Consider the following 16,058-nt stretch of genomic DNA (forward strand, 5'->3'; position numbering starts at 1 on the left):
GGCGAAGCCAGGCGGGCGGTGGCGGCGGCCCCGGTGCAGCCCCGGCCTCCGCCGCCCCCCCCCCGCCCCCCGCTGCCCCCGTCCGGCCCACGCCCAGAGGCCGCCCCGGAGGCCTCCGCCAAACGCCAGGTGAGCTCGCCCGGGCGCCGCCGGGGCGGCGGGGGCCACGCGGGGTCCAAGCCCCCCGCGCCTCCCGGGGGACGGCGACCGCGGCCCCGCCGCCCCATTCCCGCTACCGCCGCTGGGGGTGGGCTCGCTCTCCTGGGGGGGCGGGGCGCGCGGAGGGGTCGCCCTGCCCGCCTGAGCCCGGGAGTCGGGGGACCCGGGGCACAGAGGGGGCGCGGCGTGAGGGTCCCCGCGAAGTTGGCGCCCACGCGCGCCGGGGCGGGTCTCGCGCGCGGACACTTGCGCGGGGCGCGGCCGACAAGCGAAAAAGGCCCCGGGTTCCAGGTGGCGCGGTTCCGGCCCCGGCGGCCGCCCCCTTCCCCTCGGGGCTCGGGCGGGTGCTGGGAAAGGGGGCCTGAGACATTTAGCGACCTGCGGGTGGAGTTCACGCAGCGACTGGGAGCCGGCGGCCGGCCGTCCTCCCTGGGCGCCGGAATCCCCGTCGGTGACCGGGATGGGGTGCTCTTATTTATTTTTCTCTGTGATTTTCAAAAACTGCCCCCATCTTAAGGGGAAGTCGAAAGTGAAGGGAGAGGGAGGTGCTCGATGAGAAACGATGCCTAGCGTGTAGAGTTACACATTTCTGGAGCACACTGCCGGTGATACTGGTATCTTTTCCCAAAAGTCACTTTGATTCAACTTCGATGGGTTTCTCGCAAATGGCAACATTTCGATGGTGAGGGGCGAGAGGAAACGAGCAGCAGCAGTCCGGCTGATTTGATCTCCAGTGGGATCGATTCAGTGAGCCGCAAGAAGCGGGTCTGAGTTTTCAACCCAGGTTTGATGTTCTATTGAGTTACTTTCTAAGATTTCTGCCCCTCAGGTGCCTCGCTTCTTCATATTAGGGATGAAGCATCTATGGAGGATGGATTTGGTTGTTTCAGTTTCCTTAAGCAAATTGGGTTCATTCTCCCGGGTTTCTCTTAGTTGTAGAGGAAGAGCTATATATGCAAATGTATGACAGTTAAGGGTGTATCACCTCTAGTGAGAAATCAGTATGCATGGAATTTTATTCGTATATATGAAGTCTAAACTTCAGTAATGCTCTTCAACAGTTATCTAAAGAGTTAGCACCTTTGACTTTTAGCACAAAGGCAAAAAAATTTTTTTTACCTTGAGTGAATATTTTGAGGTATAACTTGCCCTCCCCCACCGTGGGAAATCTCTCCTGGTTTTGAAAAAATATTGGCCTAAATGCTGGCTGTGCATGGGTTTGGGATCCTGTTCATTTTCTTGGTTTAGAGGAAGAGAAGACACTGTAACCAAAAGATGAATTACTATAAATCTTAAGTACTACATATTGTAAGTTGAAGTGTCAGTTGACTGTCTATCCCAAGTGGCATTTTGGAGGGGATCATTGTTGTTTAAAAGGTAATAGTCAAAAAAAAAAAAAAAAGTAATAGTCAAGTGGTGAAAGGGTGTTCTTTTTAAGTTACTTGTTACTTGGCTGTATCATCATAATACTGATTTGGAAACAGTATCTAGTGACTTAAAATAATCTTTAATGTTGTTGATGGGAAAGTATCACTGCCCCCTGTAACTGGCGAAACACTTATAAGTTCATTTTGTATTTTGTTGGGCAGTGCCAGGAATTTTCTGAAGTAATAAGACCAAGAGAGATTGGAAAGACTTTAAAGTTGAGGTATACCTGAAAATAAACATTTCTGAACGTTCTTGACTCAAGTGGTGGGAAACACAGCAAAATTTGAGCCTTTCTGAACTTGAAAAAATCTGCTTTGTTAGCCACATAACTGGCAATTGCATTGACACAGATCTTTTGTGTTGAACATTTAAGCACTCTTTTAATTGACTTTTCTCCATCTCATATATAGTGAGAGAACATCTTTTAATAAATCTTACAAGTGGTTTTCTTTTATACAGTTTATTATATATTCACATGTTCATGAATGTTAAAGTAGAAGAGGCTCAAGCTCTATGCCATACTAACATTTCTTCCTTTCCTAGGGAAATCTCTGTGAGCAGAAAGAAGTAGCAGATTTTAAACTATACGAAAACTGATTTGGACTTCGAACATGTATGACTTTAGGTTTGGTGATTTACTCAAGTCATTAGATTCGTTCTTTGAGAGTGTGAGAGTCTAGTTAAGGAAGTTTCTTTGAGTATTTATTTAATATTAGCCTCTGAAACTAAAAGATGATGAGAGAGCTAGCTCTATGGTCTTTACCCTGGTCCTGTAAAACAGGCATTTCGTAATATGCTTTTAGAGCTAGGATTATTTTGGGGGTCTGTGGACCTCAAAGAGTCATGAATGGGCTTCAAGAGATTCCTGCACCCCCTATAGTTGTGACCTAATCTTTTTTGTGCATGTGTATTTTTCTGGGGAGGGGTCTATAGGAGAGGTCCTGGGCCCCCCTAATGAGAGATATATGTTTTTATTAAATAAAATGGGAGTTAGAATAATTCTTAAGAGAAAAAAATAAAAAAAGTAGATCTTTGTGCTCAGTACTTGCCTTTTAAAGTTGTCTTAATCTAGTCATGTGGTCTTAAAGGTGCAGAAGCACTGCCATTTTGTTCCCACAGCAAACTGTTGTCTGTCAGTTGATAAGCCATGCATACACATAAAGGGCTTGACCTAGGTGCATTGTGGCTGTTTATCAATTATACTTAAAAATTTAGACCAAATACATTGATGGTCGATAAGCAGAGGCTTGAGCTTGACAACCAGTTCTTGGAGCGAACGGTTCATTCAGTTCCACTCTCTACTGCTCTCCAGCAAAGATTCTGGAAGAAGTGAATTTTCCTTTCTTTAAACACTGAAGGAAGAGAGGATATTATGAGTGAAGAGAGAGATGAATAAAATGCTCATGGCCATAAAAATAAACTTGCTTCCACTATTCCTGTGGTCTTTCCCTTTCCCTCTCATTTATTCCTGGTGAGCATTCTTGCCCTTTGCTTTCAAGTTGGAGAGTGGTTAGGAACACAGGCTTTAGACTTGAACCTGGATTTGATTCCCATTTCCTGAGCCAGCCAGCCAGCCTCTCAGAGTCTAGAAAAGATGACCATTAAATGAGATAAGAAAAGCAAAAGGCTTTGCTCAGTCATAGGCCCCTAGTAAGTGCTCAAAGGTGGTAGCCCTTTTGAGGATGGTTTTATTCTCATCTGTAGAAGGAGATAGCTCATACGTTCTTTCAAAGAGAAAACCTTTAATCATACTCATTTCCACATAAACCTTCTGGGACCATCCTGCTTTCAATTCAGAAAAGCCTTTCACATCTTTCTGGTTATCATGGGTATGTACCCCAGCCTCTATAGGTCCTATTAGACCTGTCTAGTGTTCTTAACAATGGGGTTGCATTCTCTGTTCGGCTGGCAGGCTATGTCTACGTCCTGGGTATGTCAGAGCCAAACTAATAAGCATGCACCAAGGTTGAGAGCTGTGAACCATTCAAAAATGACTTGATTTTGTGGCCTAGAACAGAGATCAGCAAACTTTCTGTAAAGGATGAGGTAGTAAATGTTTTCAACTTTGCTGGCCACCTAGGTCCCTGTCACCCCTTCCATCTCTGTCAGTGCATGGAGAAAGCAGCCATAGACAAAAGTGAGTTGGCATGGCTGCATTCCAGTAAAACTTTGTGGACACTGATGCTTGAATTTCGTATAATTTTTATATGCCATGAAATATTAAAAAATTTTTTCAACCATTTAAAAATGTTGTGTACGGGCAGCAGCTCATGGTGTGTACAGGCAGCAGCTCATGGTGTGTACAGGCTGAGGCTGGATTTGACCCATGCATGGGCCATAGTTTGCTGAGCCCCTTGCTGAGAAGACCTGGAAGTCCTTTAGGTTTATGAAGTCACCAAGCAGCACTCCCCGCAGCCATTTGCCATCTCAAGTATTCAGTGCTTTTGGTATGCAGACTTTATCTAATGCCCCCATCGTCGCCATTAGCATGAGACTTCAGTACATTGTTATTAGTTTTGGTGTGTGGCCTTCCCTTCTTAGCACACGCATTGTGCTCACCAGTAAATTATTTATTGCTAAAAATGTTCTCACTTTGCCCAGTTTTCTGTAGAGCTTGATGAGTGAGCCCTGTCCTGTGTGATGGTTTTGAAGGGAATCAGTGCCTTTGGAGCTGTCTTACGCCTCAAGTTCCTGTTACCCTCCCTGTGCCCTGGAAGGGAAGTAATTGATACTAGGCCTCAAGCTGCTAAGGAGCTGCTCTTACCTGCATGCAGCCTCCTCCACCCGCCTCTGCATGATGTTTGCTCAAATAAAGCACACAAAGATTCCTCTTGTGTTCTAACCCCTGGAGATTAGCTCCAGGATTGGTGTGTACAGAGCATGTAGATGTATATGTCTGTGTGTAATTTCATCCGGCCGTCACTGAAGCTCTGAGAGTCGCTTCTTCTAGTTTTCACCTTTTCTCTCTCTTGACCCTTTTCTCTTGGCCATTGTATAGGGTGCAGATTTGGTGACCTAGTGGTTGCTATAATTGATTATTTTTTACTTCTCTTCCTGCCTTTTAGAATTCTCTACTAATTGCTTGTTTTGCAGCAAATATGTTCTTTTTGGAGTTGAACTTTTCAAAACAACATTATGCTGGAAATAAAACCCACTAATTGGGTATTTTAGAATTTGCCTCCTCCAAATGTAAACCTAATGCAATGTCAGAGGCTTGAATTGATATTTTAGATACTTAGCGATAAATTGCAGTTTTAAAGTTCTTGGCCATTTAATCTAAATGTTGGAAGTGTGAAGTATGTTATTACATTTAAGGCTTAACATTTAAGAGTTTCCTTCTTTTGAAAAAGGTAAATTTGGTACATATTTTCTGGATGACACTTGGGGCAATATGAATCCAACAAGGTCATGAAATAAAATGGGAAGCCAACGTCTAGGAATTTATCTTAAAGAACCAATCAGTCAAGGGTGCATAGATGTGTGTGCCGGACTCCTCACTGCCCTGGTTTCTGTAAAAGCAAAACACAGAAAGTAATCTGAATGCCTATTAATAAAGGGTTGATTAAGTCAATTAGAGCCTATCCATACAGTGAAATAAATACTGTGCAGTCTTTAAACAGGATGATGCAGGTTGATATTTATTGACATGGGAATGATGTTTGGGAAAACAGAGGATAGCATGAGAATATGTTTAATGTGTGATTTTTAAGGTGGATGAAAGCCCTGTGTATAGAAACCTAAAAGAAAGTATCTGGAAGGATGTACACCAAATACTAATAGGAGCTTGTTACCTCTAGGTAATAATATTGTGGATGATCTTTTCTCTTTATTTTTGTTTGTTTGTTTGTTTGTTTGTTTTAGGTAGCATGTGCTGCTTTTATAATGAGGACAAAATGATACAGTTATTAAAGAATAAACATACTAATGGAAAACATCTCCTATATGTGGCTAAATGAGGCCTCATTCCCCGAGATGACCAATTTCCCTCATGGTCTGTGTTGTATTGAATGAGAAGTGAAATATGCTTTCTCATATGCCTTTAAAAATGTTTTCTATATTACTAATAAGCAAGAATATTTTCCAGACTCTTCCAACAGGAAAGAAAAAATTCCATACAGGACTAAATAAATATCAGTTTTTAGAAGAAACTCACTGAAAACACTCACAGACGCATAGGCATTGATTAAGAGAGTATGTTGTGCCTCATTTCTTGTTGTGAAGGATTCTTTTCCCCCTGTTGAAATTCTTATAAAACTGTAAGGAATTCATATGTATGGAGGGAGTATAGGCTAGTGGTTAAAAGCATGAGCTCCAACACTTTCTGTGTTGCTCTTGTCCAGTTAGAACTCAGTCTCCTCATCTGTAAAATGTGGGTAATACCATGCTAAGCTGTTGTGAAGATTAAATGATAAGTGCTTAGCAGAGTGCCAGATACTTAGCAGTAACTAAGAGGAAGAAGTGGTGGGAGGGGTGAGGGCATAATAATAACAGTAATGATAGTGATAATAGTGCTGATAATGATAATATTAGCTACTAATATTTCCCCCCTTCTAGATATAGGTTTGCATGAGGGCAGAGCCTTGTTTGCTGCATTCATCAGCCTAAACCCTCTAACCAGACCAGGTACCTTGACCAAGAGAGGTGTGTCGTCTAGTTTCACCCAGTCATGCTCCCTTTACCCTGGTCTCACTATCAAAAAACAGCAGAAAAAAAAAAAAAAAAAAAAAAAGGAGTGCTCAGGGGCTCACAGGCATAGAGTTGGTGCTCCATAAATAGTTGTTGAATGGATGGTAACCTAAAGCAAGCATTTTCTCTAGATAGTATGTGGTGAACTTTTAAAAGAGGGTTTTGATCATTTTTCAAGTTTATATGGAAGGCGGTTCCAGGCAGAGAAACTGTTAAAGGGAGAATCTGTTTTGAGTTCTCGAGTTTTCAAACTAAGTTTTTAGACATAGCAGTTTTGCTTCATTTTTCTTCTTTTAGCCAGTTACCTTCAATTCCAGCTCAACCCTGTTTGTACCTGCATCTTGTGGTATAACTATGATAATTGGAGAAAATTTTCACTTTATGTTCACCTAAGTTAGTTTGGCTTTGGAGTATGTTCTACCTCCTGCCTAAACCTCTGTGTTCTGACTGAGGTACATTTCATTGTTTCTGTGGAATTAGAAGCATTGACCTGGCTGTAAAGAATGAGAAGTGTAACCACATCTGCCTGTGACAGTTATTTGGAAACACTGGAGTGTTGAGTTCCTTCCTAGGAAACTTTAGGAAATGCATGGAATAAAAGAATGTAGACATATTATGATAATTCATGAAGCACATCTATCAGTTATCTATTGCTGAGTAATAACAACCCGCTCCAAAACTTTGTGGCTTAAAACAGTGATCTTTTTTTTTTTTATAAATTTATTTATTTATTTATTTATGGCTGTGTTGGGTCCTCGTTTCTGTGCGAGGGCTTTCTCTAGTTGCGGCGAGCGGGGGCCACTCTTCATTGCGGTGTGCGAGACTCTCACTATCGCGGCCTCTGTTGTTGTGGAGAACAGGCTCCAGACGCGCAGGCTCAGTAGTTGTGGCTCACGGGCCCAGTTGCTCCGCGGCATGTGGGATCTTCCCAGACCAGGGCTCGAACCCGTGTCCCCTGCATTGGCAGGCAGATTCTCATCCACTGTGCCTCCAGGGAAGCCCAGTGATCATTTTTTTGCTTACAGTTAGGGCAGGGCAGTTCTTCCACAGGTCTTGCCTGGCCTGAGATCAAATCCTAAAAGTTAAGGAAAGTTAATCTCTATACTAGTGCTTCTTAAACCCCTTGCTAAAGACACTTGCATGGGGCAGGGAGAGAGAGTGAGAAGTGGGAGGAAGCAGATCTTTAACAATCTCAAAAGAACAGTCCATTATCTTAAAATTCGACATGAATTTTGTATGCTACTCCATGATGCATGCCTTTGTTTTACCATAAAATTAAGTCTAAATTACTTGCCAATCAAATTATATTTTATCTCCCAAATCTCTGAGAAAATTCCTTCTTCTAGACTCAAAATAATGACTAATCAGCTAAAGGTCTTCGGTTGTAAGCAACAGAAACTAAATCTGGCCACTTTAAGTGAAAAAGGAGGTTGCTGGAAGGATGTGGTGTAGCTCTCAGCATTGACAATAGAGCTGAAGAACCAGGCCTCAGAATGGATCAGATCCAGAGCAGCTTCAGGGATCCACGTAGCGGGACTCGGTGGAGAGTGTCCGCGGGGTGCCGGACTTCATAACTTCTCCAATTGCTTTTAACCCCTCTCTCTACTGAGTGTGTCTCTCTCAGGCTCAGACTGCGTGCTGGCGGGTGCCTTGGTTCCTGCCTCACCAAGAAAGTACCTGTTGGGGCACTTATCATTCCTCAGCAGGGGGGAGTGGACGCAGGGCTGATAAAACCACGGATGTCCACGGTCTAAACATTTGTGGGCCTCTGTGTGTGCATTACTTTGTGCATTATCTATCACATTTAATACTTGCAATACTTCTCTCCCTCCCAATCCTACATGCCTCTTAAACCCCAGTTTGAGACACAATCTTATGGTTCCACACCACCTATTTCCATTTCAGCTAATCTTACCACTGTAAGTGCAGTAACATATTTATCCATTTCTTATGTGGTAATCTTTTATAAAACATTATGCATTTCCCTGATACTTTAGAAGAAAAGCACATGGACTGTAATTTAGCCAGTTTTTGGTAATAGAGTCCCTGTGAAGAACATTTTTACCCAGTGCATGGTGATCCCTTTAGGACACAGTGAGATAAATACCGTTATTGGCCTCTGCACTAAATGTCCCAAACTGTCCTGCGTTTGTTTCTCTCTCATCTTGAAATGTCTAGCTGCTTTCATGGTATTCTTGCTAATACCTTAAAATAAACATTTTAGACCTTCCAGCTTATAAGCTGAAGGGACAACCTATGTTTATATAGCCTTTAGAGTATAAGTTAAACCATGCTTCAGTCAGTAACATGTGCAAATACAATGTGATTTTATTCAGAACATTTTCACATATTTTCCTGTTTTATACTCTCATCTTTTGAAGTCAGAGAAGAGCATATTTCCCCCTATTTTTTAGCTGAGAATATGGTTTAGAAAAGGTAAGCAGTTACCCTTGCAGCATATGACTGTTGGCAGGAGAACCCCTGGATACTTTGACTACCCATGCCTTTGCTGAGGGCAGTTCTAGAATGGTGGTTTACCAATTGCAGAAGCCCCTTATCCGGTTACTCAAGGTCCCAGGCTGAATTAGAGATGGGTGAACCTACGATTAACCTCTTACTGTGGGCACATTGGTGTGTAATGGAGGTATCTAATGGTTTCCTTGGTCATTTGCAGCCGCTTTTGTTTACTCTTGCTTTGGAGTCCCAGCATCTTTTTATTTCCCCACAGATAACCAATCAAGAAGCCGATTTACCCCACCTCTTCTTCCCAAGATTAGCTGGTTTTGAAGTACCTCTTGGAGCCCTTTAGTCTGGCCTTTTTTACTTCCCCAGGATGTAATTACCACCTTTGGTGTAGTCACTTGTCCTCCCAACCCCTGGACGCTTCTTTTAAATGGTCTGCCCTGTTTTCTGCTCTTCAGGTCCATCACTGCAAGAGATTTTGAGAGGAGCACTTGACGCTTGTGTTTAATTAAGTCTCCAGACAGTGTTCTGTTAACAATAGGGTTGTATGTTAGGCCTTTTCCGCCTCGGTTTTAAAGTTTAATTGTCGTCTGAACCATCAACATGATCATAATGGCAATATGGTGGTTCTTGTTTGGCCATAGAGACGTCGCAAGACTTTTCTGTAGCTTTAGAAGCTTGTTTTAGCATTTAACACTAGTTTTTAAATTATCTCTCTTTTTCTAATTTGTTTCAGGCACTGATTTCTACAGCTTTTAAACATGTTCTGTTAACGACACTAGTCAAAAATCTGATTTTCTCATGGTCTCTTGCATTTCTAATTTGTATTATGGTCTCAGTTTTGCAGACATTTTGAACCTTTAGGATCCTTGAACTTAATCGTGAAGAGTGCTAACAAAGTTCTGCATTGAAAAATGCATATTTTTCATTGCTTTGTATTTTATTCACTTTTTTTTTCTTAAGTTTTAAAGTACTGAACACAAAAGGAGATTAAATATCTCCTCTTAGCTGCTCTTAAGAGGAGATAGTTAAGACTCTAGTCTCTGCTCCCTCCACTCCTCACCCTGTTGATTATTATTGTTCTGGTAGTTATAACTATAAATCGAAGTTGGAAAAGAGACCATTTGCCATTACATTAGGACAGTTTAAATGGAATCACTTGTTCACATTTACTAGCTTCCTGAAGCTAGTAAAGATGTTTATGGTTTCTAAGATTCCTTGTTAATTTATTTCAACACTACAAGACAGTGAATAATACATGTTTAGCTATTATAGATTATGAGAAAGGTAGCTCCTAGAAAACTAGTTACATATTCCAGCTTTCTGTTTAGAACTGTAAATGGCACTGAATTGAAAAATCAGTTGTCATAGTAAACAGCAGTGATGATGTCGTAGTAGGCTGGTTTCTGAATGTGTCTGTTGCTTTAGCTGACTGCCAGCAACGATTAGCTTTCTTTTCCAGAGAGCTGGTGTCAAGTGTTAATCAGCTATAGACTGGAAAGTTTTTACTGGCTAACATTTGTGGTGCAAGAAACACCAGTCTGTTTTTTTATCTGTAGTCTCTTAGCCATATCATTGCATATGATATCATGCATATGATATTGCGTGGTAGTCTTACAAAAAGAAACAGTTCCGTTTTTCGTCTGTATTAGGAGTGCTTCAGAGTATGAAAATAGTGAATTTTGACCTTGAAGAGTCTAAATTATCTCAGTTAAGGTTGTGATGTGTCCCAGAAAAAATTTACACATTAAACCCAGTTTATCATTCTTGTTTTTTACATTTAGAATAGTTTTTTTAAAATTTTATTTATTTATTTATTTATTTATTTATTTATTTATTTTTGGCTGTGTTGGGTCTTCGTTTCTGTGCGAGGGCTTTCTCTAGTTGCGGCGAGCGGGGACCACTCTTCATCGCGGTGCGCGGGCCTCTCACTGTCGCGGCCTCCCTTGTTGCGGAGCACAAGCTCCAGATGCCCAGGCTCAGTAGTTGTGGCTCACGGGCCTAGTTGCTCCGCGGCATGTGGGGTCTTCCCAGACCAGGGTTCGAATCCGTGTCCCCTGCATTGGCAGGCAGAGTCTCAACCACTGCGCCACCAGGGAAGCCCTAGAATAGTTTCTTAATATGAAAACATAGTTCATAAAAAGTAGTATTGAAAATCTTAAAATACACAAAAGCTAAGAAAGGTAACTTGGATTTTTGAGTTTCAAGAATTACATAAACTTGGTTCTTACAGAAAGCTGAAATTCCAGAATGCTTATAGGGTTTTTGTTTAATAATTTTTCCCTGATTTGCATAAGTCAGAGGTGTTTGTAGAAAATTTGGAAGATTTCACAAATACACAGAAGGAAATAAAAGTTACTCATACTTCTACTACCTAGAGATACCACTATTAACATTTCATGTATGTCCACCTAGCTGCTTATAGAGTTTGCCAATAAAATATCCTTTGAAATGAACACTTAAGGGTAACAAGTGTTAGAAATGGATATACTACAGTGAGAACCCAGTTTTGTTAATCCCACTGCTTCTCAGTGTTTCCTTCAAGCTGAAGAGAGAGGCCTCCCCCCTGGGGTGGGACATGAGAGCTCTCTCGCTCTTTGGCCAGCTTTCACTGAAGTGTAGCAGAGCATCTTTTCTGCAGACTGTAGTGTATCTGCCTGTCTTTATCTTAGCAACTCTTGCTGTCAGCTCTGAATGCCTGCTGGTTGCAGAGGGAGACATTTGGAGTCTTCGTTGGAGTGGCTTGTTGACATAAGCGCCATGGATCCTTCTCAACCTCCTAGAAGGATTCTTTCAATCAGCTCTTGATTGATCAAAAGAATGCCCCAATATTCAGAAATATAGTAACCTCCAGGGTAGTCGTGCCAAGTGAAAGCAAGGTGGAGTGTTTAGAGACTCCCAGGTGATTTCAATTAACATCTAACCTCAAATCCAGTCGCCTTGGTAAAAAAATCCGAAGGAGCTCAGAGCAGATTATGGTATAAGCATATGCCAGTCCTTGCCATTGGAAAAGTGCTAATCTGGTCAGCTCTGTTAAAGAGAAAAGCGAGGCTGAGCAAAGCAGAATTTCTCATCCTGTTCGTCTTTCGCCTAGTGCAGACGTAACCTGTGAAAGAGAGAAAGAAGGAAAGGCCACAGGCAGGTGGCTAGTAATACAAGATGGTTGGCTTTCTTTCTGTGTGCCTTGGCTAGTGGTAAGCAGATCCTCAGGTCTGAGAAAAGAGCAAAGTGAAGTGACACACAGGACAACTTCCCCAGGCAGTGATAAAACTTCTGGGTATTCAGTGTGAAAATACAGTGCTGACTTTGATTCCAAAGCCCTCAGGGAGAGGAAACCCAGGGAGAAATAGGAGGAGGTGGCATCTCTTTGTAAACATTTTATTTTTCACATGTAGCAGACTCCTGCCTAGAGAATTGTTAAGTGTCAGCCCCTCCATTCTGCCAGCTGTTTTTCAAGAGCGCCCTCTCATGTTCTCTTGAACTGACCAGTTTAAAAGGTGTCACTTCTGCCTGAGAAACCTAAGAGCTTACGTACAGTGCTTGGTGTGAAGGAATTGCTCTGGAAAATGAATAACCTTTGTGATAACTGCTCACATGCAAAGGAGGGAGACTGCTGGTTTTACAAGTCTATGGTTTGAATTCTTAGTTCTGGCTGGGAACAGAGTCCAACTCTGATGGTTCAGGACTTTAATGAAGGGGTTATTTTCAGAGAGTGGGCAGAGTTAAGGGTGACATGGGGTTCCTGTCACCCAGAAACTAACAGCAATGGGAAGCTGTTATCACTTGCTAGGTCCAAAGGAGCAAAGAGAAGAAATAGCATTCATTCCTGGAGTCCAAAGAGAGAGCTAGAGCCAAAGAGGAGGGGCTGTCTGACAGGCGCAATAGCCCTGGAGGGATTCAGCCACTGCCAGAAAATGCAGCCCAGACGGGGGAGAGAATAAAGAAGTAATACTCCCCTCCCCCACTTTCTTTCCTCCCTCTTTGATCTCCTTCCAGTGCCTTCTATTGGCCAAACCCACCTGGAAGCCTGACTGCATGAACTTAGTGATGCTACCCGTAGAGGTCAGCCTCTGGGGCACAGAGCAGGGCCAGAATGGCGGAAAATTGGTCTGGGGATGGAAAAAGGATCAAACAGAAAATTACTAGCACACCCTACTAGCATATTCATAATCCCAGTTTCATCATTTTATCTTATCATCCTCATCTCCTGAAATCCCAAAATAAACGCTCAAGTGTATGAGCTGTTGGTTATGACTCAGTTCTGTCTTTTAATATAAGTAGCCTAAACAGTTACCCTACCCTTATTAGAGTTATTAAATATTCAAAGAGAGAATCTGAACAATTCTCAGAAGAATTGGAAAATCACTGTAAGACCTTCTGTTGGGGCATTTTGTTGTTGGTTAAAATTAAACTAAGATTAGAAAAAAATGCATGCGAACTGTACAAGTGATTTATCCTAAAATATAAAAATTGTAAGTTTAATCACACATTGGTGAGATGGGTTTTTGTTGTTAAAATTAAGCTGCAAAAGGAAAGCAGAACCTTTTTTTTTTTTAAATCCTTGCCAATTATCCCTTCAGATCTATTTCACTAAGGTAGGGTGAAGATTCTTACTCAGGCAATCTAGAAATAGAAGAAGAGATTTTTAGCTGTTAAAAGAGGATGTTTCAGTCCATAACTATTGAGCATTTGGCTTTGAGAGATAGAAAAATAAATAAGATATTTACTCTGCTTTCCAGAAACTTATGACCAAACAGTGAAAAGAGGTTCACACCCATCTATAATAATCAGCAATAGGAACTTTAATAGAAGTATCATCTGTGGACTTAGAAAGAGGGAGAAGTGGTTTGTCTTTCCCAAAGATTCTTTCATATGGCTCACAAATATTTATCAAAAGTATACTTGCTGTGTCCTAGAAGTACAGACGATAAAAAGATACCAAACGGCCCTGACCTCAGGGAGCTGGGGTCAGAATAAGCATTTTACTACTGTTTCATCAAGGGCAGCCAATCATTTGGTGCCTTACCATTGCCTCAGTGATGGATCACATCCAGAATCCTTACCATGTTCTACCGTGGTCCTCTGATCTGGCCCCACCTACCTCTCCAGCCTCCTCAGGTGCTCTGGCCTCTTAGTTCCTCGAATATGACATGCTTTCTCAGAGTCTCTTCTCTTGAGTTTCCCTTGCCTGGAGAGCCTGCTGCCACCCTCATCTCTGAACACCTCTTCTGTCTCCTGGACCCTCCTGGTCCCAGTTTAAGTGCCACCTCTTCATGGAAGCCTTCCCTGACCGTCCAGACAAATTCCAGGGACCTTGTTACTTTCTGTCAAACCCGTATGTATTCAGGTACCCTGCTTTTACTCCTTCAAGCACCTTTCCACTTATTTGTGTAAAGTTTCGATGGCTGTCTTCCTTAGCAGAATGTAAGCACCATGAGAGCAAGGTACTTGTCTGTCTGTTTCACAGTTATGTCCTTAAGCGCCAAGCATGGTGCTCAATAAAGAGTTGTAGAAGGAAGGAAAAAACTGGTTTCAAGCCCTGGCCCCTACCACTCACCAGCTCTGTGACCTTTGTTATTTCACCACTTGGAGACTCAATTTCTTATCTGTAGAATGGGGATAATGGTGATAATGGCACTTAATATGTGCTAGGCACTGTGCTTTATTGGTCTTATCTCCTCCATTAATTCTCATCGGGAGAGGTGAACTGATTTGCTTGAGGTCACATAGTTTGTTAAGTAGAAAACAGGATTTAAATCCTGATCTAATTCCAAAAACTGATTGCTCTTCTCCAGGTCTGTGATTGTCCTGGGGGTAAATCCAGGAGGGGGGAAGGTCCTCGATACAGGGTAGTATGGATGCCCAGGTTGGGAATGTTAACATGAATGAGGAAGCCAGCTGGAGATCTCTTAAACCAGTTTTAGGGAATCAGTGTGTGTGATTAACTCCATTTAGATGGAGAGGTAATGACTTGAGCCCTGAAGAAGCTAGCTGGATCTAGAAGTGGCCTGTAGTGTGAATGCCCTGAGGCAATCACTGGGGCCAAAGAGTGAAACACCTTGCAAACTGAGCCAGGTAGTTGCTACTTTCTGTAAAATGCTGTAGGGAGACCTCAGTGGGTTTTATTTATTGAAAATATTTTGGAAGTAGGAAGTCTCAGTTTGGAGTCCCTTTGGGGGCAGAAGTGTCCAAAGCCCTCTCAGTTTGCATCTCTGTAGCAAAGGATACATTTTAGCTGATTCTTTCATTCCACTGTAGCACCCAGTGCAACAGTGTTTGAAAAGGAAGCACCAGTGTGAGGTAAGGGACGGATGTTTATGTTCAGTTGTTTGATATAATTCTGTTATTGTTTGTTATGGTTTTTCTGTAAGAGTATGCCTAGCCCAGATGGGTGGCACCTGTGCACAAGTTACTTCACCTCTCTAGCCTCAGTTTCTCATTTGGAAATTAGGGACAATTAAAATATCTATTTCATAGGCCTGACGTGCTGCATCCACACAGTGTCTGGCACAAAATAAGCTTTCAGGCATTGTTAGCTGTTATCGTTGTTAATATTTCCTGTCCATTCTGGTCCGTGCCTCTTGAATGAATGGGCATCGTTTACTTATCAAAGACAGGTTGACTGGGGCATAGGAATTGACTTTTTTTTAAAGATCATGATTTTAGGGTTTACAAAGATAGTAAAACTGGCAATGAAAAAAGGCAATGGCACACCCTAGTTGGACAGTCCTAGTGTTTCCTAGATGTGATTATGATGAAACGTAAAGCGTGAACACAGGCTAATTCTTACAGAATCCATAGTGTGGGCCGGGGCTTTGCTTTCTATGCATTCTCCCTGAGAAGTAGGTTTGATTATATCTATTTTACAGATAGGAAGTTATGATCTTTTCTAAGATGTTATAAGACAACTCTAGAAGTAGACGCTAAACCATGTGCTTCTCCAAACCGTTTTGTGCCTTCAGCATTGTCAAGGCCTGACTTATCTTCCAACAACTTCAACAACTCTGCTGGGAGGGAAAAATGGGAACAGAGCTAATTTCTTTTGAATCTATAGGATTAATTGGAAGCACTAGGCATAGTGTGCTGTCTAGTGTACAGAAGAGGCTCAAGAAATGTTTACTGAATATAAATCTTAATCAGATTGAGTGAGAAAAAGATGACAGAAAATCAGTATTAGGTGCTGGCTCCAGCCTATTTTCTATTAAAAAAAAAAAGGCAGGGGGTGAGGTCACTAATTATTTTATTAGCATAGTCTGTTTACACAGACTAATGGCTGGAGTCTGAGGTGAAGGATTTTCCTGTGTGTGTTGCATGTGATTAAC

The 16,058-nt window shown here is 42.1% G+C and overlaps 1 protein-coding gene across 1 annotated transcript in view; it reads left to right on the forward strand.

Annotated features, from left to right (window-relative positions):
* Nucleotides 1-10: 10 nt before the first annotated feature.
* Nucleotides 11-16,058, forward strand: part of ATXN7 (ataxin 7) — a 127,086-nt gene continuing 111,038 nt past the window's right edge. Inside the window, 1 exon segment of the mRNA XM_082412147.1 lies at nucleotides 11-129. The gene's annotated coding sequence lies outside the window, so the exon portion shown is untranslated.

Source organism: Balaenoptera physalus (assembly GCF_965194825.1).
Source record: "Balaenoptera physalus genome assembly, chromosome: 11".
NCBI classification, from domain to species: domain Eukaryota; kingdom Metazoa; phylum Chordata; class Mammalia; order Artiodactyla; family Balaenopteridae; genus Balaenoptera; species Balaenoptera physalus.